General features: G+C 52.4%; 1 protein-coding gene and 1 long non-coding RNA gene across 12 annotated transcripts in view; one reads left to right on the plus strand and one right to left on the minus strand.

Moving 5' to 3' along the window:
- LOC105469739 (SH3 and multiple ankyrin repeat domains 2) overlaps window positions 1-25593 on the plus strand; it is a 666868-nt gene that overhangs the window by 433685 nt on the left and 207590 nt on the right. The gene's annotated exons all lie outside the window — the stretch shown is intronic.
- On the minus strand, window positions 2281-8646 carry LOC105469737 (uncharacterized). 4 transcript variants are annotated; one of them, XR_980049.3, is made up of 5 exons: window positions 8606-8646; window positions 4630-4802; window positions 3196-3343; window positions 2906-2979; window positions 2281-2574 (listed from the first exon to the last, which is right to left on the minus strand). It is a non-coding gene; the product is annotated as an uncharacterized lncRNA (long non-coding RNA). The 4 variants fall into 4 exon arrangements; XR_980046.3 differs by lacking the exon at window positions 8606-8646 and adding an exon at window positions 8507-8572; XR_980047.3 differs by lacking the exon at window positions 8606-8646 and adding an exon at window positions 8507-8572 and having other exon boundaries at window positions 2906-3031.

The raw sequence follows: 25593 nt of genomic DNA on the forward strand, positions 1-25593 counted from the left end.
CCAGCACTCCCATGGTGAGGGATCAGACAAGCTGTGGGTCTCTTGTGACCCTGTGTTTCATTGGAAGAAACAAGAGTCATAACAGCACTGCTTATCCACCCCTCCCATGCGCCACCCACCCTGCATGGAGCATAGCCCTGTTCATAGCTGAGCCTCCCAGCAAGCTGGTAATGCGAGTGTTACATTCCACCTGCTAGAGGGACACTGATGAAGGGAAAGGAAGGCCAAGTCAATGAGCATCTGAGCCTGAATATGAGGCCTGATCTGTGAGCAGTAGAGCCCTGGCACTTGGGTCCTGCCTTCCTGTGGTGAGGAGGGTACTGCCGAAAGCCAACCTGGGTTGAGGGAAACTGACGAGGAGGAGGGCCAGTGTTTTTTTGTGGTGACAGAGTCAGCACCTCCTGAAGCATTATTGGGAGAGATGCGCATAGATGGAATCAGCCACTACGTGGTCTTTTGTGTCTGGCTTCTTCCACTCTGCATCATGTTTTCAAAGTGCATCTGCACAATGACACACACCAGTACTTCATTCCTTCCCCGCCCCCCAATTTTTTCTTATTGTGGTAAAATACACATGATATAAACTTTCCTATTCTGACCGTTTTTACGTGCATCACTAGTTTCGTGGTAGTAAGACATTCACTGTGTTGTGCAAGCAACACCACCATCCAGCCCCAGAGCTCTTTCATCTGGCAAAGTTGGAACTCTGTCTGCATTAACGCAAACTCCCCGCCCCACCTCCCTGAGTCTGGCCCCCACCTGTCTACTTTCTGTCTCTATGAATTTGATGACTCTAGGAACCTCAGATGAGTGGAATCCTGATGTATTCAGGATGATGGTATTACCTTTGTTCATCCCTGACTGTCTGAGCTGGTTCATAACAGGTGCAGGGTTAGCCTGAGGGAGCCCACCCTGCTCAGGACCAGCAGAACTGGCCTCGACCAGACTGTGAACCTGTGAGCATGGCAGGGTGGATGGGGGACAGGCAGTGCTGACAGAGGGTGGGTAGCACGGATGGAGGGTGGGCAGTGTAGGCAGAGAGCGGGCAGTGTGGAAGGAGAGCGGGTGGCATGGAAGGAGGGCCAGCAGCATGGAAGTTTGTGGACAGAGATGAGTAGGCCTTGTGCACCCCTGTGACCCTGTAATGGCATAGCCCTGGAGTGGGTGTGGAGTGAGAGGCTGACTGCCAGCTTCTCCAGGGGAGCAGGAGGAGCATCTGGAGGTCATGGTCACCAGGGCATGGGTGTAGAACAGCCTGTAGCTTGCAAACACTTGTCGGCATTCATGTTGTAACTAGACTAATGAGCACAGAAATCCGGGTGCGGTGCCAGCCCCGTGGGCCAATTATCCAGAGTCGGCTGTGGGGCCGCAATCTAGGCAGACGGCACGGGGCTGAGGCCACCCCACTGCTGATGCAAGTGTAATGAGAGAAAATGCCATGGGAAGTGAGACTCAATGGAGACATTTTCTGAATCAGTCAGGAGGTTTCTCCCCTTCCCACCTCCTCTTATGTCAAAAACTGCTCAGAGTCTCAGAGCTGGAGAGCCAAATGTTAAAACACACCAGTTCATTAGGGAACATACTCAGCTGTTCCAGCCAGTTCTCTCCCTGGGATTCCCCTCCACTCACCCGGAAAACAGTGAGAGAATGATCTAGAAATGGCCACATTAATTAAGGTCAAACAACAGAGGCTCTAAGGGCCATTTCTACTCAGGACTTTACAGATATTTCAATGTCATTTTTAAAAAAAACATGTCTCCACTCAGGGAATGGGAATCTTAAGTTCCCACTCCTCTTTAACTGAAGACTCAGCCTCATCATGGGATACCCAGGAGAAGTCTACGTGGTGGGATGGGGAAGAACTCAGGGTCTCGCTTTAGGCTGAACAGACTCCATTTATACATTTATACATCCATCCTTCCAACCATCCACTCACTCAGCCATTTATCTTTCTATCACTCATCCATCCACCTATTCATCTATCCACCCAGTCACCTGTCCACCTGTCCATCTATCCACACATCCATCTATCCATCCATCCATCTATCCATCCATCCATCCATATGTATGTCTTTATCCATCCATGCATTCATCTGTTCCCTCCCCCGTCCACCCATCTACTTACCCACCCATCCATCCACCCATCTACTCATACATCAATCCATCCATCCACCCAACCACTGCATTCATCTATCCATCTGTTTAATCAGTATTTATCAAGACCTGACTATTCTGGGAGCTCAGAATATAGAGATAAACAAGGTAAGCACATTCTTTGACTTCAAGTAGGTTACAGTCTAATTAGTAAAAGTACACAATAAAGTTAACAAGTGAAGCAGAGGATCTCCCTTTGTAGTTGACGCTATGAAGCAGACGAGTGCTGTCATAGAGTCCTGGGAGGTTGGGTCATGCCAGCTTTATGTAGGGATGCCAGGGAGCGAGTGTCTCCCTGAAGAAGTGACTTTTGAGTTGAAACCCAAAGATTGAGGAGGAATCAGCCCTCAAGAGAAGGTTCAGCAAGCACAGAAGCACTGGGGTGATGAGAGGATTCGACGCTGCAGGAATAGCCACGGCCTAGGAAAAAGTAGAAGCAGTAATGTCAGAGAAAGACCTCGTGCTTCATGAAAGGAGTTGGGTCTTCTCGCACTTGCAGTGGAGGCATTGGAGGGCGTTAGGCAGAAGTGACATCATCTGAATCACTTTTCTGGAGGAAAGCAGATGGCAGGATGGATGGAGTCCAGTGAGGAGCCCAATTGCAATTATCCAGGCCAAGCAACAACGGTAGTTGGTGCTGGTGGAGGAGGTGGGGTAGAGAGGTGGATGGAACTGAGGTGTAGGATGAAGTTAGATTGGAAAGGGGCATGGACATGGGGGTAAGGAAGAGCATGGAGGACTTAGCTCTCACCTTCTCTTGGTTTTCGCAGGGAGGAGCTCCCGGAGGCACATCCTTATTGGCAGCAAGGAACATGTCCATTAATGCTACTCAAGGAAAGGGTTTAAGAAGGTGCTGAGCATCTGTTTTTTGTTCTCCCTTAGAGAAAACCAGTTTTATCTTAGAGAGTGAATTAGAAGGATGACAAAGTATGCCTGTTCACCATTGAATATCCACTGTCCACAGCTCCCCATTTTCATGGCTTTTGAGCCTCACAGCCCGATTTTTATCTTTTCTAAATCAGTAATAAGAAATACACATACCTGGTTTAAAAATTCAAGATATGCAGGAAATTGATAGAGTGTGAAGGGTAGGTCTTCCATCTTTGCCTTCGAGTCCCCAAGTTCTTCTCCTTACAGAGAATCTCTGTTGCTGGGTTCGTGAGGATCTTTCTAGAGAAGGACCCTGCAGCTAGAAGCATATATGCATATTATCTGAAGCATTCTAAAGACCCTGAGAAATCACTGGTCCTAAGTTTTCTCTCTGGCTTTCCAGCTAAGTAACTATGCAACCTTGGGTAGCTCACCTCCCCTCCCTGAGTCTTCAGTTCCTGTTGTTTGCAAAGTAGAGCTGCTTCCAACTCATTCTATATCTCCAGTTGTGTTCGTGTTAAGGATGAATGAGAAAATATGTTTAGTACTTGCACCTCCTAAGAGGCATGTGCTATATAAATCCAGAGGGGTGCTGAGTTGTGAGCAGCGTGTGTGGGTAGCTGGCTTTCCTTTGAAACCCTAACTCTGCGCTCTAGAAGACTGCCTCAGTGTGTAGGTTGTAAGAACTGAATGGCAAGAAACATTGATTTCCCCCATTCTTCCTCCGCCATTATTTTATGTTTTTATATATATTTTTATTATTTCTTAGACTTGAAAAGAAGGCTTTATTCCTGAGTATGTCTACTGTCTGGACACAGAAGGAAGCACACCCCATTTGTTCCTTACTCTCAGCTGAAGGCTGGGCCTCGCAGTTAATATGGAAGCCCTCATAGCAGCTTCTTTGAGGCATAGTTTGGGGCAGGGCAAGAGATTATTTCACTGTTTATTTCATGCATTTTATGTATTTTTATTTTTTTACTATTTATTTATTTTTGAGACAGAGTCTCACTCTGTTGCCCAGGCTGGAGTGCAATGGCGTGAGCTCAGCTTACTGTGACCTCTGCCTCCCAGGTTCAATTGATTCTCCTGCCTCAACCTCCTGAGTAACTGGAATTACAGGCATGTGCCACCACGCCTGGCTAATTATTTTGTATTTTTAGTAGAGACGAGGTTTCACCATGTTGGCCTGGCTGGTCTCGAACTCCTGACCTCAGGTGATCCACCAGCCTCAGCCTCCCAGAGTGCTGGGATTACAGTCGTGAGCCACTGCACCTTATTTTTATTTTTGCAAGTATGTAGTGCTTTTGTAGTTTTTTGAAACAGAGAGGTATTTCTCTGGGTATGGGCAAGGGAAGGCATCACAACCACAGATGACCCATCTCTTCCTTCATGCCCTCCCAGCATGGTAAAGATGGTGGCCGGGGCCAGGTCTCCATCTGGGTGAGTCATTTCTCCAGGGAGTGCTGCCCTTCTCTGTGGTCTCTATTGTGATGGACAGCCCTCCCAGTGCCTAAACGGGGGACCTGAGTGTCCCCCTCCTCATTCTCCCTTGCTTTCCTCCCTCGCCCCCTCCTTTAGTCCATCACAAGGGTCAAGGAGTCCTACCTTCTCCTTGTCCTCCTGCTGTTTCACTGGGCCGGCTCCTTGGCTCTTGTCCGTGTTCTCTGTTCCTTATAGCACCCCACAGTCTGGCTGCCCCAGGGACTCCTCCTCTCATCCATTCTCAGTGAACTCTCAGTTTCACATTTTTTCTTCCTCCATAAATTTTCACCCAAGTGCTGCATGCATGTAATGAAAGCAACTAATTAAACTACAGAGATAGGGCTAAGAGTAGAACTAAATTATTGTCTGCCCACTCTGACCCAGCTTCATCCACACAGCCCCACTTGGCAGACAAAAAACAGTTTTTAAATTAGGTCTGCTTCATTCTTCTGGTGAGTACCTTCCCAACATGATGATTACTCCCATATTTCTTAATTTTAAAATGTGAAACATCCTTGACACATTGCTGGGAAAGATGAGGCTTTCGTAGTTTGACCCTCACCTCCAATTTTGAATAGTTCTTGCCAGTATGCTAGTGGATTACCTTTAAATAACATTCTCAAACTTCCCTCTCTTGTTTAATGCATTTTAGACAATATCACTTGACCTTTTGGTATATTTATATTTATACGTTCTAAGTTCTCTCTCCAAGTTGGACTCAGAAGTTAAAAAACGGTGGAGGGTGGACACAGTGGGTCACACCTGTAACCTCAGCATTTTGGGAGGCCAAGGCAGGAGGATTGCTTTAACCCAGGCATTCGAGACCAACATAGACAACAAAGTGAAACCAAACACACACACACACACACACACACACACACACACACACACACACACACACACACACACGGGAAGTATTACATTATGATGATAATACAAATGGGGCTAGGATTCCAATTCCTCTTTACAGACCTGTGAGAAGAAGAGTATTAATAGTATCACAACCCAATGAGTTTTTTTTTTTTCTGCTCTATTAGTGGTTCAGAGTTAATTCCACATTTCAGCTGAATATTAGAATCATGATTTTCAACATGAAGATTTTATTTTTCCTTTTTTTTTTTTTTTTTTTTTTTTTTTTTTTGAGATGGAGTCTTGCTCTGTCACCCAGGCTGGAGTGCAGCGGCCGGATCTCAGCTCACTGCAAGCTCCGCCTCCAGGGTTTACGCCATTCCCCTGCCTCAGCCTCCCAAGTAGCTGGGACTACAGGCGCCCGCCACCTCACCCGGCTAGTTTTTTTTGTATTTTTTAGTAGAGACGGGGTTTCACCGCGTTAGCCAGGATGGTCTCAATCTCCTGACCTCGTGATCCGCCTGTCTCAGCCTCCCAAAGTGCTGGGATTACAGGCTTGAGCCACCGCGCCCGGCCTAAAATTATGGCTTCTTGAACATACCACTAAAATATCATTCTTTTTCTGATGTATCACTGGAATCTGTCCTCTTCTTGTTGGAGTCCTCTGACATTCTGCTCCAATTTGAACTCCTGTTCTCAGTACACAACGGTCATCCTGCAGTTCCACTTCACTGAGCTAGTGGATACATGAGTTGTTTCTTGTCTTTGCCCTTGTTCTGTCAGGATACCTCCTCAACTTCAACAAAAGGTAACTGGAATGTAACCTCCATGTCTGGAAATTCCCTAGTTATCAAATGTTCTCTGGGTTGTAGAACTCTAGCTTCAAAACCATTTTCCCTGTGAACTCTCCAGGCATTGCTTCATCGCCATCCCACCTCTACTCATGGCTTAGAGCCTTACTGACTTGTCCTCTGTTGTCAATTGCTGAGAGAGGAATGCTGAAATTCTCCAATATTATTGTGTGTTTGTCTATTTTCTCTTTTCAGTTCTCTCAGATTTTGCTGCATGTATTTTGAAGTTCTGATGTTAGGTTTGTACTCATTCAGGACTGTTATGTCTTCTTGGTGATAGGCCTAGGCCTGGAAGTTCAGATGCCCAGGGGTTCTGTTCCCAGTTCTGAATTGATCTTTTTCTCATTATTCAATGTTCCTGTTTATCCCTGGCAGGTGAGAATTGCCAGTAAGAAGTTATAGCACTGTCTGATTATCATTCCACTGGAGGTAGGGACCCTTTATTTTCCTCTCTAGAAGTTTGTAAGAATGTCATATTTTCTACTTTTTCTTAATGTTCTGAAATCTGATGGCGGATCTGAGTGTGGGCTTCCTTTACACATTGAGCTCACTGCTCTGGAGGCTCCTCCAGACTGAAGCGGCTTCCACTTCAAGAAGGTATTTTATTACCTCCTTGACAATCCCATCGCTTCCTCTTTCAGTTCAGCCTTTCTGGATTTCCTCTAGTAGACCATTTACATTCTCCCCATTTGTCACTTATTTCTCAAGATTTTTTTCTCTGCCTTCTTGTTCTGTATTCTGGGAAACATCCTTAACTTCCAACCTGTCTATCTAAGTTATTATTTTGTCAATCACACTGTTACTGTCCAAGAGCTTTTCCTTTCAACAATGGGATAAGCTTCTAAAGCTTGAGAGAAGTGGTTCCTGGATCTCTTTGGGAACAAACCAGCCAGCCAGGTATGGGCAGATCTCTGCACGTAGCTGCTGTCATGGCAGAGCTCAGGTGAACTGAACGTTCCTCCAGGTCAGACACCAAAAAGAGAGGCTTAGAGACTTGCTCCTGGCCCCACTCCCACCAGAAGGTCATAAGCAAAGATAGACCTAGGTTCTCGTGCATACCTATGGGACAAGTAGTAGCATCCAAATTGAAAATTGAAGTGCTGATGAGTTTATATTGAAGTGAGGTGCACAGATGACCAGGTGATGGAACTGTGGTAGGGAGAAATGGTCTCAGGAGCGCAGTGTCCCTGCTGAGTCGTGAAAGTGGGGGGCCTCTCTGGAAAGGGGGCAGTGAGGCGCAAAGGGCCTAGGCTCGTGAGTTACAAGCCCCTATTCCCTCCCAGCCTCTCCACCTGCCAGCCCTGTAACAAGATCATCCACTCTCAGCTCTGCCTGTGCCTTCTACAAATGAACATTTGTGATTCTGCCTCTGTCACGGAGCTTTGAGATTCAGATTTCATAGATATCATCTGTGAAATATATAATTTCAAAGAGCCGAACACAAGGCTGACACTTGCTGTGTGTCCTGGGTACACAGTGGGTCATGAGTCTCTTGGGATGGTTGGGGCTGCTGGCTTGGCTGGGCCAGGCTTGGACTCCTTCTCCAGTACTTGGTGATGCGAAATTAGGTGTGCTCCGACCTGGCCAGCTTCCCCTTGCAGTTTTATGACGTCAAGTGCCTGACTTGGGGACTTTGGACCTTGGCCCCAGACCAAGGTGAGGGTAGGTTTTTCTGGCTGGAAGTACGCTCAGACCCTCTGAAAACAGCTGGATGGACTCTGAGGGGGGAGAGGGGGAGGGGCCTCCTCACGCCCTGCAGGGGGGACCCAGCTCAGCAACTGTTCTGCACTGGGGATGGGCACACTTGGTCTTCAGGTTGGAGTAAGTGGCCCCAGGACCACTCCGGCTGGAGGGTGGGGAAGCCAAGCTCTCAGCAGCCTGGACACCCTCGTGATGGCCTTTTCTGTGGGGCCAGGCAGGAAGGTCTGGCTGCTTTGTTCTGGACCCAAGGTCCCTACTTTAGGGCTGGGAGCTGAGTTCCTCACCACAGGAAGGCTCCTGGCTCAAAGCAGCCTCAGACCACGTTTAGTACATTTCCCAGGTGGCGAGTGGGTGGATGGTGGGGAGGGCACCGGCGGTGGGTGGGGCCATTGGAGCAGCAGCAGAGGAGGGCCTGGGGGACTGGGATTCAGCACCTTCAGGCGGGGTCCCACTGAGGGTACTCCCAGAGGCCTGCCTTGCTCCCCACCTGGATGGGGCAGGGGCCCCCAGAGCTCAGGAGCTCGGCTCGATAGCTGCAGAGGAATCTCCTGTCTCCTAAAATCCCCGAGCCCCTCTGGCAGGCAAAGGACAGGACTTACTCATGTTCTCTCTGGAGCTCTTCCTGACAACAGCTGCCAAGGCTGACCTCTGCCTCCACACTGCCCCCCCATACCCACCCCCCAACCCCCGCACTGTACCTGGCCCCTCTCGTGCCCCTGTCTTATATCCACCTTGATTGGTAGCATTTGCTGATTTTGGTGGTGCAAATCACCCCACAATGGCCCATTCTGAGCTGCCAATGTGAGGTCACTGAGCAAGCTGGAAAGAGGTGCCCACAGTCAGCCCTGGCAGCTCCTAAGAGTCAGTTCTGGCTCAGTATCTGTGCCTCTGCACCCCTGCTCCAACCTTGTGCTCTGAGTCGGGGTCTCACACAGGGTAATGAAGCATGCTGATCTGAAGCTCCGGCAGGCGGGTTTCAAGCCTGATGGGCCTAGGCCTGGGAGTTCAGGTGCCAGGGGTCCTGGTCCCAGTTCTGACATCACCTTCCTGCACGGGCCTTAGTTTCCCCATTTGTAAGATGGCTACATTGTAAAATGCCTACATCATCGCCCAGATCTCTTCTGAATATAAAAGTCCACACACTGGGCCTGAAACTGCCATAGCCACTGGTCAGTGGTCACCATGAATGAATGCACTTTAGACAAAACTGCAAACCCTGAGACAGGCTGGGCAGGGTTGGGATTCCAGGGCCTGACCCAGAGTGGGCAGGGGTGGCCAGAGGGCAGCCCAAGATGAGCAGGAGCACTCTTAGTTGGGGTCCAGGCACGGGCCACCAGTGGCATACAAGGCCGAGGGGTGCCTCTCCAGGGAGCAGATGAGGAGACTGGTTCTGGAGGGGTACCCAAGGCTGTGTCAGGGAAGCGGCAGGCTCTTGGGAAGTGCTCACACTGATCCCCGCCTCTGGCCAAAAGCCTGGTGTTCTGGGCCTTCCTCCAGGAAGCAGGGGGAGTCTTTGGTGCCTGACTGGGAGAGCTAGAGTGAGAAGCAATCAGACTTCCCTGATTCAACATTACCTGGGCCACTCAGGACAGCCAAGAGTTTGATCTGCCTTTTCTCTGCCCACCCCTGTGCCTTCTACGCCTGTGTCTCCTCCAGGATAGGACCAGAACTGACTGACTTGTCTCCTTCTCCCTCTCCCTGGCATCTGGCACAGGGTCTGACAAATGTCTGGCTCTCCGAGATTGGGGAGATGAGTGGAGGGAGAGGTGAGAAGATGGATGGATAGAAAGATAATGGATGGATGGAAGGAAGGAAGCATAGATGGGGAGCTGGATGGGTGTGTGGATGGGTGGATAGATGGATTGATGAATAGATGGGGGGCTGGATGGGTGTATGAATGGATAGATGAGTGGATGGATGGGTAGATGGATGATGGATAGATGGAAGGAAGGATGGATGGATGGATAGATGGGGAGCTGGATGAGTATGGGGATGGATGCATGGATGGATGGATGGATGGATGGATGGATGGATGGATGGATGGATGAAAGGAAGGAAAGGAAGGAAGGAAGGAAAAGGAAAAGAAGGAGCTGGATGGGTGTGTGGATGAGTGGATGGATGGATGGGTAGATGGGTGATGGATAGAAGGGAGGAAGGGAAGAAGGAAGGAAGGAAAGGAAGGAAGGAAGGAAGGAAGGAAGGGGAGCTGGATGGGTGGGTGGGGGATGGATGGATAGGTGGATGGATGGATGGATGAGTGCGTGGGTGGACACATGGATGCGTGGATGGATGGATGGATGGATGGGTGGGTGGGTGGCTGAATCTGTGACTTGGGGTAAGGGAAGGGACCAAGGTTGGGCAGTGTGCTCACACCTCTCTATAGGCAGTACTTGGCACATTGTCAGCACTCAATAAGTATTCACTTCACGGAAAGGAAGGGACAGCATGGCCCCAGTGAGAAGGAGACTTGTGTCCCCAGTGCCAAGGAGTGTGCCATGAAAGTGCTCAGGGCAGTCTAAGGATCTGAGACTGCCCTCTGTCCTCCCTAGGGCTCTGCTGCCCCGTTCCCTCCAGGACAGAATGAAGCACCAGGCACCTGTCCGCACGCTTAGGATTATGAAGAGATGCAGCCCATCCAAGTCTTCGGGAGGGTCCAGCTTAGAACCTGCTTCCCTCTCTTTCCCTGTCAGGGAGCTTGGTCCGATGGATCAGGTCTAGAGGCTGCACTCCCAGGCCCTGCCAACCAACAAGCAGGGCTTAGCTCTGATTAAAGGGCATGTGCTGATTAAAACCTGACTCCACTGACCCGAAGGCCAAGGTGGAGGCTGGCTCAGTGCCCTAATGCCTGGTATAGCAGCTGGCACCATGTGTCTCGGGTCCCCTGGCCTGGAGTTGGCCTCGTGGAGCTCTGAGGCCTCTGAGAGGAGCGAAGGGGAGGAACCAGGAAGAGAGCAGCTGTTTTCTGGGCGGCAGGAGGACAGGAGGGTGGAAAAAGTGAGTTCAAAAGCAGACTGGAGGAGAGGGGCCCAGACTGGAGGTTGGGAGCTTTTTTCTTTCCTGGGTTTCATTTGCCAGTTTTTTGTTTTTGGGGGTTTCTTCCCCAAGCTTCCGGGACTGTCAGATGGGAGGGCAGGGATTAAGGAACTGGAGTCCTCTGGCCACACCACCTGGGGGAATGACTTGGACTGAGTTCGGGGACCCGAGGCAGGGACTAAGGTGGTGTTGGAGTCAGGCATTGACCAAGGTCCTTTGCCTCACCCTTCTGTGGCTCAGCGTTCCCACTGCCAAAATGCACAAAGTAATTGCCCTGCCTCTTTCCCCAAATTATCCTCACCTTTGCATTTGAGCCAAGAGGGATCTCTGGAGTCCCTTCTTCCTGAGGGGTACACTGAGGCAGAGAGAGGCATGTGACCTATCGGAAGGGCTGCAGACAGGGCAGGGCTGGGACCAGCAACACTTACTGGATGGGCAGGGCCAGGGGCACTGTCCCTCTTGCTGGGTGTGACTCAGGCACTCACTGAGTCCTGCTGAGTGACGGACAGGGGCCAAGACACTCTTTCCACAGCCTGTGCTTCCTGGGTGAGGGGAGTGTGAGATATCAAACTGGATTCTCCTAGGAAACCGGAGAGTATGCCTTTGCGGTGGGCGTAGGGGTTAAGAGACAGGGTTTCACTTTGTTGCCCAGGCTGGAGTGCAGTGGTGCAATCACAGGTCGTTGCAGCCTTGAATTCCTGGGCTCAAGTGATCCTCCCACCTCAGCCTACCAAGTATCTGGGGCCACAGTACAGGTGTGCACCACCACGCCTGGCTAATTTTGTGTGTGTGTGTAGAGGTGGGGTCTCTCTACGTTGTCTAAGCTGGTCTTGAACTCCTGGCCTCAAGCAGTCCTCCCACCTCTGCCTCCCATACTGCTGGGATGCATGAGCCGTGCCCAGCCAGGAGTGTGCCTCTAAACGTTCATGGTTTCAGGCTCTGGGAGCCACTTTTCACGTTTCAAGGGTGGTGATTGGGTAGGAGGACGGGGACAGTGAGGACCCTGGGAGAGGGACCATGGATATGAAGAGTGAGTAGCAGGGACAGGGACCCAGGTTTCTCTCTTTTCATTCATTTATTCAAAAGTATGCATCCAGGGCCAGGCGCAGTGGCTCACGCCTGTCATCCTAGCACTTTGGGAGGTGGAGGCAGGTGGATCACTTGAGGCCAGAAGTTCGAGACCAGCCTGGCCAACATGGTGAAACCCTGTCTCTACTAAAAATACGAACATTAACCAGGCGTGGTGGTGCATACCTGTAATCCCAGCTATTCAGGAGGTGGAGGCACGAGAATTGCTTGAACCTGAGAGGCGGAGGTTGCAGTGAGCCAAGATCACACCACCGCACTCCAGCCTGGGCAACAGAGCAAGACTCTGTCTGGAAAGAAAAAAAAGAGGAGATCATGAAGATAGAAGAAGAGAAAGCCACATGACCACAGAGGTAGCAATTAGAGAGAGGGACCCCAAGACAAGGAATGCTCGCAACCACCAGAAGCTGCGAGAAGCAAGGAGGGGTCCTCCCCTGGGGCCTCCTGAGGGAGCGTGGCCCTGCCGATGCCCTGATTTCATCACAGCGGGTCATGCTGATACTGCATTTCTGGCCTCCAGCACTGTGAGAGAACCCGTTTCCACTGTTTAAACCACCCGGTTTGTGGCAATTTGTTGCGGTGTCCACGGGAAACTCCGAGAGCATGTATCAGCATATCAGTGAATTAACACACAGAGATGCACCATGAGTAGAAGGCGGCAAGTTCCAGGGGTGAAAGGAAAGTGTTAAAGGCAGCACGGATTGGGTGGGTAAGAGGGCAGTTTGCTGAGTTACACAGAAACACCAGAGTGGAGCTCGCTGAGGTGAGAGCTGGCCGGAGACAGGAAGAAGGTTAGAACTAAGGAAAAGAAAGGAGGAGGTGGCCAGGCACGGTGGAATCCCAGCACTTCAGGAGGTCAAGGTGGGAGGATTGCTTGAGCACAGGAGTTTCAGACCAGCCAGGGCAACAAAGCAAGATCCCATCTCTAAAAATAAAATTTAAAAATTTCAATAAAAAAGGAGGGAGCGGTAATTGTCAAATCCTGAGCCAGCAGTGAGCCTGGTGGGGAGACCAGCAGGGAACTGTGGCCATCAGGGAGACGGCGCCTTCCAGGGGATGCAGCTCAGCGGTCACACCTTTGCTTCCCAGCTTTGCCGACTGCAGCTGGTCTGCCTAAGACTTGTCACCTAACCCCTGGCCTCGGTTTCCTCACCTTCAGGGTAACCCCTGACGCATGCCTCGGACCTGAGCCGTGCCTCAGTGGCACCGTGAAGAGCAGCGTCCTTCCCCATCCTCCCGTCATCCTCCTGTGCTTAGGATTTGCGTTTTGTCTTTTCATTTTCTTCCGTCTGCGGCTGCTCTCGGGTCCTGAGAGAGTGAGTTCAACAAAGGAACCAGGATGCTCCCCAACCCACGAGGACAGGGGCACCAGGCCTCCTTCTGTGTGGCCTTGGGCAAACCGGAAACTTCTCCCTACCTGCCTCCCCCGTTTCCTCCCTCTCTCCCTCCCATCTTCATTGTCTGTTTTACAAAACAGCAATGCCCACTTTTCCATCTCAAGATATTCAAGGAATGCAGAAATATATAGAAAGTAAATGTCGTCCTCCTGGTCCCACTTCCCAGAAGGGGCCACTCTGCATGGCTGGCTGTGCCCGCCAGCCTTATTTATTTGTTTGTTTTTGTTAGTTTGAGACAGCGTTTCACCATGTTGGCCAGGCAGGTCTCAAACTCCTGACCTTCCGCGATCCGCCCGCCAGACTTTTGCAATGTCACTGCATCCTCCTGTCGTGTATCTGTGGGGCACAGCGGGCTCCTCCACACGCCATCCTGCTGTTTGTTTCTGCACTCTGTTGGTGTCGGACTTCCAAGCCCCTGAATTTGTGTAGACGGTGTCCTTCCTAGTAACCGTCTGGGGTTGGGGTGGACCCAGCATGTCCCCTGGAGATGGCTCAAAATGTTCCCAGTTCAGACAACGGCAGTAGCAGCAGCAGCCCTGGTCCTGCCTTGTGGTGCCCTTGAGGGTGCGTCTCTGTGGGATCAGTCCTGGAACCTGGCCTGTGGATCAAAGGCCGTCTCGCCACGCACCCTCCAGCACGTTTGAGCCGCCTTACACTCTTTCCCAGGTTGTCGGACTCCTGTTTCTCTGAAAGGGAAAGCTGCAGCCCCTCGCCTGGGTGAAGGCCACACCCCAGATGTGTTTCCGTTAGATTTCACCCCGAGCATGCCCGGAGCCTGCTGTTGTAAAGCCCGGTGATGTCCGCCCCTCCGTGTCTTTGACCTGAAGCCCGTGCAGAACCCCACTGCGTTCAGGGTTTCTGGAGGTGGTTTCTGTTGCTAAAACCAAGAGCTCTGGTTGATCCCAAAAGGGTTTTCTCTGTGGAACCTGGATACCCCGCCTCCTGCTCCCACCCAAGTCACTCCATTAGGTACGGGGCTTGGGTCACCTCCCAAACCGAAAGGCATGGGCAGGGAAGGTTGCTGTGAGTGATCTGGGGAGCTCCGTGTGCCCCAGCGTCCGTTCAGCCTCCCTTCATGCGAATGAGCTGGCCTCTCCCCCGCGGAGGTACGGCAGGGGATCCGGCTGAGAGCCTGGATGGTTACAGTCCAGGGTGGCCGAGGCAGCACCGCCGGTGGGTTCCATTTCCGGGCGTGGTGGGGTGGACGTGGTGGATGTGCACCTTTTGGCCTTTGAGGAGATACCCCAGAGGGCCCAGGTTTCCTCTTTATCTAATTAGTTTCTGGGTTGGGAATCTGATAGGCTCTTTAACCTTGCCAGATAAGGAGATACCCCAGGGGGCCCAGGTTTCCTCTTTATCTAATTAGCGTCTGGGCTGGGAATCTGATAGGCTCTTTAACCTTGCCAGATAAGGTCCCTGCTGAGGCTGGTGGAAATTTGGCAGTATCGGATGACGGGCTTGGACTTCTGAATTCTCCTCCGACGCGAATCCTGAACCGCAGAGAAACATCTCCGTGCAGCAGTTGTTTATTCGGGGGGGTGGGGGGGTTCCGCTGTCAGACTTTGCCAAGAGAAAAGGGACCCCACGCTGAGCAGCAGAGAGAGAACGGGGGACTTGGCAGAGCCGGTGCCGCTGCGCGCTTCAAGAGGCAGGACCCTCCCAGCAGGCGCCGTTGGCCCCAGGCACCGATGCCGAGGTGTCCCTGAGCAGCCAGTGTCCTCTGAGGCCTCCTGCAAGTCAGGGTACCTGTCAGCTGGGCCACCAGCACCCCAGAGCCGGTTGCCTTTTAAGCGGGTACTGGCCTGTGGTCTGAGCATCGATGGGATGGTCCACGCCCAGGGAGAGTGTGATTTTCTGGGAAGAGTGTGGGAGTATCTCGGCCGCAGGACCTGCCTGTTTGCTTGCTGGTACTTAATCCAAGGTGCGCCTGCATCCTGTTGAGAGTCCCCACAAGGAGGACAGTGCCTGGGGTTGGATGAGTCACCCCTCAATCTGTGAAAGATGGTTGAAAACACCCCCACTCCATATTAAAGCCTCATCCACCTCGAGCCTCACCAGGGGAAGAGAGAGAGACTGGGGTGGCATGGCCAGCTGAACCGTGGAGCCCAGAGATGTCCATGTCCTGACCCCTGGGGCCTGCGAGTGTGGGACTCCACCCGGCCAAGGGGAATGAAACTTCAGAGGGGCATTTGTCAGCTAATCAGCTGGCGGTGGATTAGGAGATGGTCCTGGGAATGCAGGTGGGTCCTGTGCCATCACAGGGGTCCTCATCAGAGGGCAGGGGGTCAGAGGCAGAGAGTGGGGAGCTGGGATGATGGGAGCGGAGGCTGGAGTGATCTGAGGAATGGTCATGGGTCTGGGAACGTGGTGGCTGCTAGAAACCAGGAAACACAGGAAGCAGCCCCTCCTCTGGAGCCTCGGGGAGGAGCCCATCCTGCGACACCTCAGTCTTAGCCCAGTGAGACCTCTGGCCCCCAGAACTGTAAGAGGCTAAATGTGCCTAGCTGCCAAGTTTATGTTATGCTGTTATCGCCATCACAGGACACTCAGAGTGCTTGTGAACGTTCAGTGCGTACACTGAAGAGGTTGAGAACCCACTCTGATGGAAGGCATTTTGGCCGACTTTAGCTGTGAGTGTGTAACTCCCTGGGACGGGACGCGATGGCCCCACTTTACAGATGGAGAAACCGAGGCTGCAGGAGTTCTGTTCCCTTTCCCAGGGCCAGGATGTGCAGCAGAAAAGGACACGAAACTCCGCCTCTCCCCCAGATTGTGCGGACTGCATCCTGCCTCCGTCCCTGCCCCAACCCCCGTCCCACCCATAGGCCTCCGTGGGACCCAAAGTCATTTCCAATCACAGTGATCACAGGGGTCTCGGAAGGGGCTGTGCAACCCCAAAGGCCACAGTCACCCTGGGCTCTGTGGATTTGGGAACGGATCATACAACTGTTGGCAGGTGGACGTCCAGGGTCCCGAGGGAGGGGCACCTGGTCTAGTTGTCACTCCGTGGGCCAGAGGGTCTGGCTGGAGTGTGGCAGCAGGCAGCGGTGGCCTTTGTCGCTCAGGCCACAGACATCCTCATGACACCCCCACATGTGCCAGACACTGTTCCAGTCCCTGGGGAGTGTAGTCAGCGTGACAGATGGCACCAGGCCTCCCAAGCCTCCCGTTCAGTGGAGGTGCCCTTCTGTTCCTCGGCAGGACCAGGGCCCAGCCCTGACCCACTTGTCCCCACCACAGGGGGATGGGACACAGCCCTTTGTACTGGTCATGGGGAGACAGCTGGTAGCTGGAAGCCTCCACTGCTGCCAGGCACAGAAGGACTGCCCCAGGCAGGTGCACACCCCAAAAGAGGGGGCCGAGGGTGCAGGGAGATCTCCCACCTCCCTAATGGGCCGGAGATAGGCCTGCCCTGCTCCTCCAAAGGGGGCTGGCTGACTGCTGGTGGTGGGAACAGGCTCTGCAGTTGGCCTCGGGTTTGGATGCCCAGGTCCGCCACTTGCCAGCTGTGTGACCTTGAGCTCCTCACTGAACCTCTCTGAGCCGCAGCGTCCTTGTTTGTAAAATGGGAAAGAAAACGGTGCCTCCCTCCACAGTGTGTTGTGTGAGAGAGAGAATGAGTGCAGGGGCTCCCCACGGGGCTTGGTGTGTTGTGAGCACCGGCCTGCCAGGGCCCAGCGTTGCCGTCAGGTGTGTTTTACTACCTGCATTTGCACGGATGAGCCCGTGCTGTCACCCGTTACGGGCCTGGCATCTTCTTCTTCGCCGTCATGTGAGGGCGAGGGAGGAAGGTTGTCCTAGCGAGCATTCTGAGAGCCTCTGGTTAAGGAGAGTGAGTGTGTTGGAGCTTGGAGGTAACCAGGGGGTATATGGAGGACATACATCAAGGCAAATGAATACCTGTGCCGCCTGGACTTGGGGATAGGGGCATGGACAAAACAGTTTGCAGTTAGAAAAATACCTGTTCTGGGCCAGGCGCAGTGGCTCACACCTGTAATCCCAGCACTTCAGGGAGACCGAAGCAGGCAGATCACGAGGTCAGGAATTCGAGACCAACCTGGCCAACATGGTGAAACCCCATCTCTACTAAAAATACAAAAATTAGCTGGGTGTGGTGGCTCACACCTGTAGTCCCAGCTACTCGGGCTTTGGAGGGCCCCCCAACATACTAAATTAACTGGACACAGTGGGAAATGGCAGTGAGGACTCCTGTGGAGATGGTGGAAGGGAACAGAGGACTGGAACCTTCTGCAAAAAGAAGGAGTGAGTCTTTTTGTCCCACAACTGGGACAAGCAGCTCGTTCTTAAGACATGTCTTCCTCAGCGAAAAGTTTGCACACATCTGGGAAATGAGTATGCAAGGACCCTGGCTTTGGTGGTCGAGTGCAAAGCAGCGTGAGGGGGAGTGGGCGTCTCAGGCTCAGGGGAAGCCTGGCTTCCAGAGCCCTGAATGGGGTTTCTGGTGGGTCATGCTGTGTTGGACCTGGTGTTCTGAGGGTTCCCTGCCTGCACGCTTCTTGGAGGTCATCTCAGCAGTAGACGTGGTCACATAAATGGTGGACTTCCTTGGGTGGGTGCAATGAGCAAGGTTGTCCAGGGGCAACCAGCCTTACCTTTACCTTGTTGGGAGACGCTTCAGCCCCCATGCCGTGGCCAAGGGTCCAGTCACAAAGACAGGGCATCAGCGGTGTCATGGAAGGTGAGAGGGAAGGCAGGGCTTCATGTGAGCCAGGCCAACTTTCAGAATTGTGGGTGGTGGCCTGGGTTCTAGGAACGCTTAAAGGATAGAGAAGACTCGGCACACCACGTGCTGAATCCAAGAGGAGGATGTTGGCCGCTCAGCTGGATGCATTGAATGACAAAGACTTTGCAATTGTGTGGCTCGTCTGGGGTGTCTGGAAGCCCCGTCTGTGGACAGGCTGGTCCTCGGGTCTAGCAGAGGGATCTGTTAGCAGAGGCAGTGTACGGCCTCAGACATCCACTCATCAGGTCCAGACCGGACCGTGGGCCTCGGCTGTGTCTTCTGATCCACTCCGTGGCTCCATTCCCCTCTGCACCTAAAATCTGTATCTCTTTACTTTACTTGGCTTTTTAGAGATTTCCCAGCCTTGGTGTGTGTTGTCCCCAATGCTGTGATGTACAAGTAATTGCCTGTATACTTGGGATTAGCCAGAGTGCTCAGGAAGTCAGTATTGTGGTGAGTGGGAAATTCAGAGCAGTTGAATCCAAGGAAACCACTTTTCCTTAGTTCTCTGCTTTCTGAACCAAGAGTTTGTTTGAGGTGAGGGGTTGTGACTAGATCTTCTTTGGACAATTGAATACAGAGCAGGGCCCCCATCTGTGTCACCGGGGCTCATGAATCCTCCTTGCCAATGACTACAGTCCTTGAAGGAATGAGGGCTGGGTCAGTGTTTCCCAACCCAGAATATAACTCGGAGACCTCTTAATTTGTCAGAAAGCCATCCTAGTGTTTTGCCCATATCTTGTCATTTATAACCACCCTGCCCCCTCACTCCAAGTTCCAAATATTCACCTTATGTTCATTAGAAAGCATTTGGCTGCAAGTAATAAAAAACCTCACTCACAGTGGCTGAGACCACAATGGCGAGTCCAAAGGAGGGCACGGCTATCATCCATTGCATGGGCAGTGACATCTCTGAAGGCCTCTTGGCCTCTCCTTCATGGTGGCAAGACGGTGGCCATAGCTCCAAGTATGATGTTTCCCTAGCACGTCCTACTCAGGAACGAAAAGGAGGGGGTTCCAGGGAGCACTTCTCCAACCCCTACTCCCTTTCCAAATAGTCTGGCCTTTCCCAGAGGTCCCAGTGGACCTGGCCTCGGGTCTCCTTGGCCAAAACTTTTCCATAGGGTCATAACCATCCATGACCGCAGGGGAGGCTGTAATACCAAGTGTCTGGCTTTTCCAGCCGCTGCAGCGGGCAGCAAGCTGGGAAGAGTGCCAGAGTCTGCGCCAGGAGCTGGGTGTGGGAGAAAAAGAAGACTCGGTCCCCTCCGTCTAAGCGCACAGATTCACGTGAGGGACAGTATTAAGGGCCTCTCGGAAGCGGTGGCTGTTGCAGTGGGCTTTAAAGTATGAATAGGAGTTCAGCCAATAGAGATAGCAGGTATAGAGTGTTGCAGGTGGGAGTAAAAGTGTGAACCAGAGACCAGCACACAGCCCTGCTGTGCCCAGGAGACGCCTTCTCTTCTGACCCATGGCCAGTTCATTGAGATGGGAATCATAAAACACAGGCATAACCAGCATGGGGTGTGAACTGTAAACGTTTATCCAGATGTTCCTGCACCCATTTTTAGTTGTGGGGCCTTGCTTTGCCTTTGGCCTTGCTCACCCCACTGTGTCCTTCCTCCCTGGCCTTACCCAGCCCAGCATTTTGTCCACCATTTCCAATTTCAAATTTTTTGATACAGAGCAGGATCTATTGGCAAAATCTTCTCAGAGCATCCCAGGGTGCTCTTCCGGCAGCTCAGATACTGGCAGGACAGTAAATCACCAATTCCTTCTCCAGAACATGCTGCTAAAACCAGTGCCTCCCCCGGGGGGTTCCTTTCCTTTCTCTCTGTCACTGTCCGGGTTGGGAGGGCTGTGAGCTGTCAGGGAACTGGCCCCCACCTGGCCAGGAATCAACAGTGTTTCAGTATCACTATTGTTCAATAACCCACAGTGGTTCAGACAGCCTGGCTTTGCCTCCAGCTGTGTGTCCTTGTGAAAATCACTCAACCTCTCTGTGCTTTATGTGCTCATCCATAAAGTGAGAGTCATAACAGTTCCTGCCTCATATGGTCATTATGCAGATTCAATTAGTTAAACCCACAGAACACTTAGAACAACGCCTGGCGCGTGGAAGGTGCTCAAAGGCCGTAGCGTAATAATTACACTAATTACTCTAATTATGAATTATTACTCATTAAGCCAGAATTCAGGTCTGTCCCCACCTGGAGCCAACCAGAGCATAAAAACCTAGACAAAGTAAAGAGGTGTTTCTTTGTTTCCCAGAAAGGACTCCCCATGTGATCCTTCTGAACCTCTCTCGGGCGTCTTACAGATGATCTCATTTCTAAAACACGTTCTCCTCGCCTCTTTTCCAGAGCTCAGGTGTTAGATCAAGTCAGGCACACCTGTACACGGTAATGTCAGCAAGGCTTCTGCAGCAAGATTGAGACTTTTCTTAGCTTTTATTATACGTAGTTATATGCCACGTACATGTATTATTTGTGTGGATTTAAATGTCGTTAGAATATGTAGAGCCTATCTTTAGAAACTGCAGCCCACAGGCCAAATCTAGTCCCTTGCCTGTTTTTGTAAATAAAGTTTTATTGGAACACAGCCCCACCCATCATTTACATATTGTCATGGCTGCCTCTGAGCCACAACTAGCAGAGTGAGTAGTTGGACAGGGACCACCCATCTGCCCTCAAAACCTGGAATGTTCACTCTCTGGGCCGTTGCCTGGTCTAGAACATTTGCAGAGCCCCTTCCAAAGAACATCATTGGCTGGACATTGTGACTTATGCCTGTAATCCCAACACTTTGGGAGGCCAAGACAGGCAGATTACCCAAGGTCCCGAGTTCGAGACCAGCCTGGCCAACATGGAAAAAACCCATCTCTACTAAAAATACAAAAATTAGCCAGGCCTGGTGGCGGGCTCCCATAATTCCAGCTACTCGGGAGGCTGAGGTGGGAGAATCACTTGAACCTGGGAGATGGAGGCTGCAGTGAGCCGAGATCATGCCAAGCTGGGCATTCCAGCTTGGGTAACAAGAGCAAAACTCTGTCTCAAACAAAAAAAAACAAAAAGACATCATTAAAGTGCTTTCCTTTACAATGTGTCAGCCCTCTATCTCAATCCGGCTGCATTGCAGTAATGGATGCCTAAGCCTGGGTAATTGATAAAGAAAAGAGGTTTCTTTGGCTCGCAGTTCTGCAGGTGCCCAGGAAGCACGGTGCCAGCATCTGCTTTTGGTGAGGGCCTGAGGAAGCTTCCACTCATGGCGGAAGGCCAACAAGAGCTGGCATCACATGGCAAGAGAGGAGGAAAGAGAGAGAAGAGGAAAGTATCAGACTTCTTTTTAACAACCAGATCTTGTGGGAACTAAGAGTAAGAACTCAGCCCTGGGAGAATGGAACCAAGCCATTCATGAGGAATCTGCCCCCATGACTCAAACAGCTCCCACCAGGCCCGGCCAACAACATTGGGATCAGATTTCACCGTGGGATTTGGACGGGACAAATAGCCAAATTATATGAGCCTCATACTTTTAACTATTTTTACAACTGTCCTCTGGTGACACCAGCCTCTTAATGAAGTGTCAGCACTTGGAAGAGAAGCAAACTTTTCAGTGGCCCCAATGAGTAGAGGGAGATTGGTGGCCAGGGGTGGACGGCAGCAGTGGCCTTCTCCTCCGGCATGGGTCTGGCCTGGGTTTCTCATGGCCTCCTGCCCAACAGCTCTGTGCCATCTAGGTTGGGCAGGTGAACCTGGTGGGGGGACCACGGGCTGCAGGTGGGCCCCCAGCCCTGGAATCAGCCTTCCCTGCAAAGCCCAGGACATCAGGTGAGTGTCACATTGAGTCTGGTTCCCAGGAGAGGAGGACGCTTCTGGTTTTGTAGCTGTGGGGCCATTCCCCCCCCATCCCCACCACAGGGACTTGGGAACTTGCCTCACAGGGAGACCCCAGTGGCCTGTCCCATGGCCCGCTGGCACGGTCTTTGTGGGCGAGCTTTGAGACAGACAGATGAGGCAGGCTTGGCCTGTCATTTTAATTAACGAATGAAGAAAAGCCATAAACAGTCCCTTCCTGCACTCACAGCAAAATGCCAGGTAGTTGTACTGTTCCCCTGATTTTTATTTTAAAGAACATTCAGTTCAGAGTCAAAGGCTGAAGCTTGAGTGTGAGTTGGCCCTGCTGCTGGTGGAGACATGTGCCCTGGGCAAAGCTGTCACTGCAGGCTGCCTGGACCTTCCGTGGCGGTGCTCCCACCAGCCTGCAGGGTCTCGAGGGCTGCCGAATTGGAGGAATGCGGGAGAATGGTTTGAATAGAGCCACGGGTACTGTCCTCCAGGCACAGGGGGTGGTCCGGGAGGGCGACCAACTCACCCCATTTGTCCAGGGCCATCTTGGTTTTAAAACTGACAGCCCCATATCCCAGAAAACCGCTTTGTTAGGGAACTTCAGGACAGGGGGACACCCAGCCTGCATCAAAGACCACACAGGAGGTTCCAGCTCAGGCTTCCTTCACTGTGTCAGGAGCACTGGTGAAGCTTCTGCCCAGATATTCTGGTCTTTCATTTTGCAGACAGGAAAACCCAGGCTCAGGGTGGTTGAGGGTCCTGTCCAGGGTCCCGCTGCCAGTTCTTGCCAGAGCCAGGACTAGAAAGTGGGCCTTCTCCACCTAGAACAGCGCTTTTCCTTCCTTCCAAAAGTAACTCCGGGGGCCAGCGCTGTCCAAGGCTGCAGAGGTGGTGGGCAGAACCGTCCTGCCTTCAGGGGCACTCACGTGCTTCTGGGGGAGTCAGACAGCCAATGAGTGAACAAGCAAATCACAATTTCAAACATAGTAACTGGCCAGAAGAAAGCAAAGCAGAGAGAAAGACTGGAGAGCTGGGGACACAGAAGGACAGCCCCCACCAGGTGGCAAGGCGTCTCTCTGGAGGCGACCCGGGGGACCTGCAGGGACAGCAGCCCAGCTCAGGGAGACCTGGAGCAGCATCCTGGGAATTGCACAGGCAGCGCAAAGGCACTGTGCTGGAGATGAGCGTGACCTGCTGGAGGAGAAGAGGATGGCAGCACGGCTGGAATGGGAGGAGTCAGGAGGAGAAGGGGCATGAATCAGATCACAAAAGGTCTTAGCCATGGTGGAGAATTTGGATTTTATCTTCGATTATGATGGGGAGGCTGGGTGCAGTGGCTCATGCCTGTAATCCCAGCACTTTGGGAGGCTGAGGCGGGGGGATCACCTGAGGTCAGGAGTTTGAGACCATCTTGGCCAACATAGTAAGACCCTGTCTCTACAAAAATTAGCCAGGTGTGGTGGCGGGCGCCTGCAATCCCAGCTACTCAGGAGGCTGAGGCAGGAGAATCGCTTGAACCTGGGAGACGGAGGTTGCAGAGAGCCGAGATCGTGTCACTACACTCCTGCCTGGGTGACAGAACAAGACTCCGTCTGGGAAAAAAAAATGATGGGGATCTGTTGGGGTATATTAAGTGGGGGAGATACCATGCGATTTAAGGGTTTTGCATAGTGAATTCAGAGGAGACTCCTCAGTGGGCTCAGAATAGAGGAACTCATGGTACTTTCAGACAGGTTGGCTGTGGGGGAAGGAAAGAGCTCACTTCTGGATACCTCCTCAGGTTCAGGCCAGCACTTGGGTGTTCTGCCTGGCACCGCAGAGTCCCTGCCAGCTTTGGAAGCAAAGGGAGGCATCCTGGCATCCCTCACTCGGAGGCCCCCTGCCCTCATCCCGTCTGCCCATAGCTCTGTGTGCAGGGACCCGCCCACCTGTGAGACACACACTGTGGGACTTTCTCCTTGTTTGCTAACAGACAGGTGTGTCTTGCTGTCCATAAGGAAGGATACCCGAGGGCAGGCCTCTGCTGATCTCAGTAGAAGAGTGTTTTACCTGGGGACAGGTGAAAATACCTGTTTATGCATAAGGTCTCCAGAATGAAGCAAGTTCTGCAACACTAAGGTGCGTTCTCATGTGCTAATAGCCTTCCAGCCCCTGCCGCGTGCTGAATCCTATGCCAGAGGCCTTTTAAACAAGGAGTTTCCCGCCCCACTGTGGTGTCTCGAGGCTGCGGTTGATGTCCGTAGTCAGCAGGTGAGGATATTGGAGCTCAAAGAGGTTGAGGAACTTGGCCAGGGGTGTAGTGCTGTTTTGGGGAAGCTGGGGTTCCACTGGGGTGCTCAACTTCCAAGGCAGGCATTCTCCCTCCCAGACTACGTTTCCGTTCGTCTTAGCAGGGAGTGCCGATCACATCCCATCATGATCATGAGCGCAGTTAAGCCGTATCTGTCTCCTCCGCCAGCCGTTCCTGGCAGGTAACATGCCTGGTGGTGCTTAGGAAACGCTTGTGGGTGATTTATTACAAAGTAATGAGACAATTTAATTTGGATCAAGTTCTTTGTACATTATTGTTTCTATTAGGAAAAAACTTGCCTTGCTTATCATGTTAGCAATGAGGAGGAAAATGGTCGTAATAAGCGCTGGGCAGGGCGTTTTCGTAATTGCCGATTTGAGATATGGCTTCCGCCAGCGCACGTCTGTGGGCGCGCCTGTGCGGGCTGCATGGGGACAGAACCACTGCCCTCCCAACGCCACGTGAAGCGACACAGCCCCCTACCCGTGGGCGACAGTGGCTCCCGGGAGCCAGGAGGAGTGCCCTCCGTGCGTGAATTGTCCAAAGTCATCACCTCCTGCCCTGGAGACGGCAGTGGCCTCCCAAGAGCAGGCTGGCCGGGGCTGTCACTCAGGCGCCAGGATGGCACTGGGCGTTAGGCATCATTTCCCCTGTGAATTCTGCAGGAAGGGCAAGAGAGCAGCATCACACACTGCAACTCTCCGACCAGGAAGCAGGATGCTGGCAGCAGCTGTGTGTGGTCATGGGCTGAGAGGCTCCCCCTCCCACTTGGGAGTGACAGATGACGGGGAAACTCTCCTGTTCTCCCGCAGCCTGCCCGCCCGTAGAACAGCCCTCTGTGTTGCCCTCTGTGCTGCCCTGCAGCCAGCTTTGCCACGGTGAGCTGAGCTGGCTGCCCACACCCGGTGGCCAAAGAGCCCGAGCTGGCATCTCCGCTGAGCTGGGACACCTGTTGGGTCCCCACCTCAACACCCCCCATGGAACTGCTGACAGCTCTCTGCTTAGCCTCATCCTTCCTGATTGGCAAAGCCCGGAAATTTCTAGGACATCCACTGCCATCACCGTTCCCTGGAGGATCCTCTTTCTAATATAGTGCTCCAGTTCCTGCCTTCACCAGGCCCTGCCACGGAAATGCGATTACACCAGGAGTGATTTAGCCAAGCCGCTCTCAGGCCCTTCCCTGCCTTGGAGAGAAGGCAGATCTCCTGGCTTCTGCTGCTCTGGGAAGGACTTTCAGGGACAATAAACAATGCACCACCCAGTCTTTCTGCGGGGAGTCCTTCCTGGC

The sequence above is a fragment of the Macaca nemestrina genome, chromosome 12, assembly GCF_043159975.1.
Source record: "Macaca nemestrina isolate mMacNem1 chromosome 12, mMacNem.hap1, whole genome shotgun sequence".
NCBI classification, from domain to species: domain Eukaryota; kingdom Metazoa; phylum Chordata; class Mammalia; order Primates; family Cercopithecidae; genus Macaca; species Macaca nemestrina.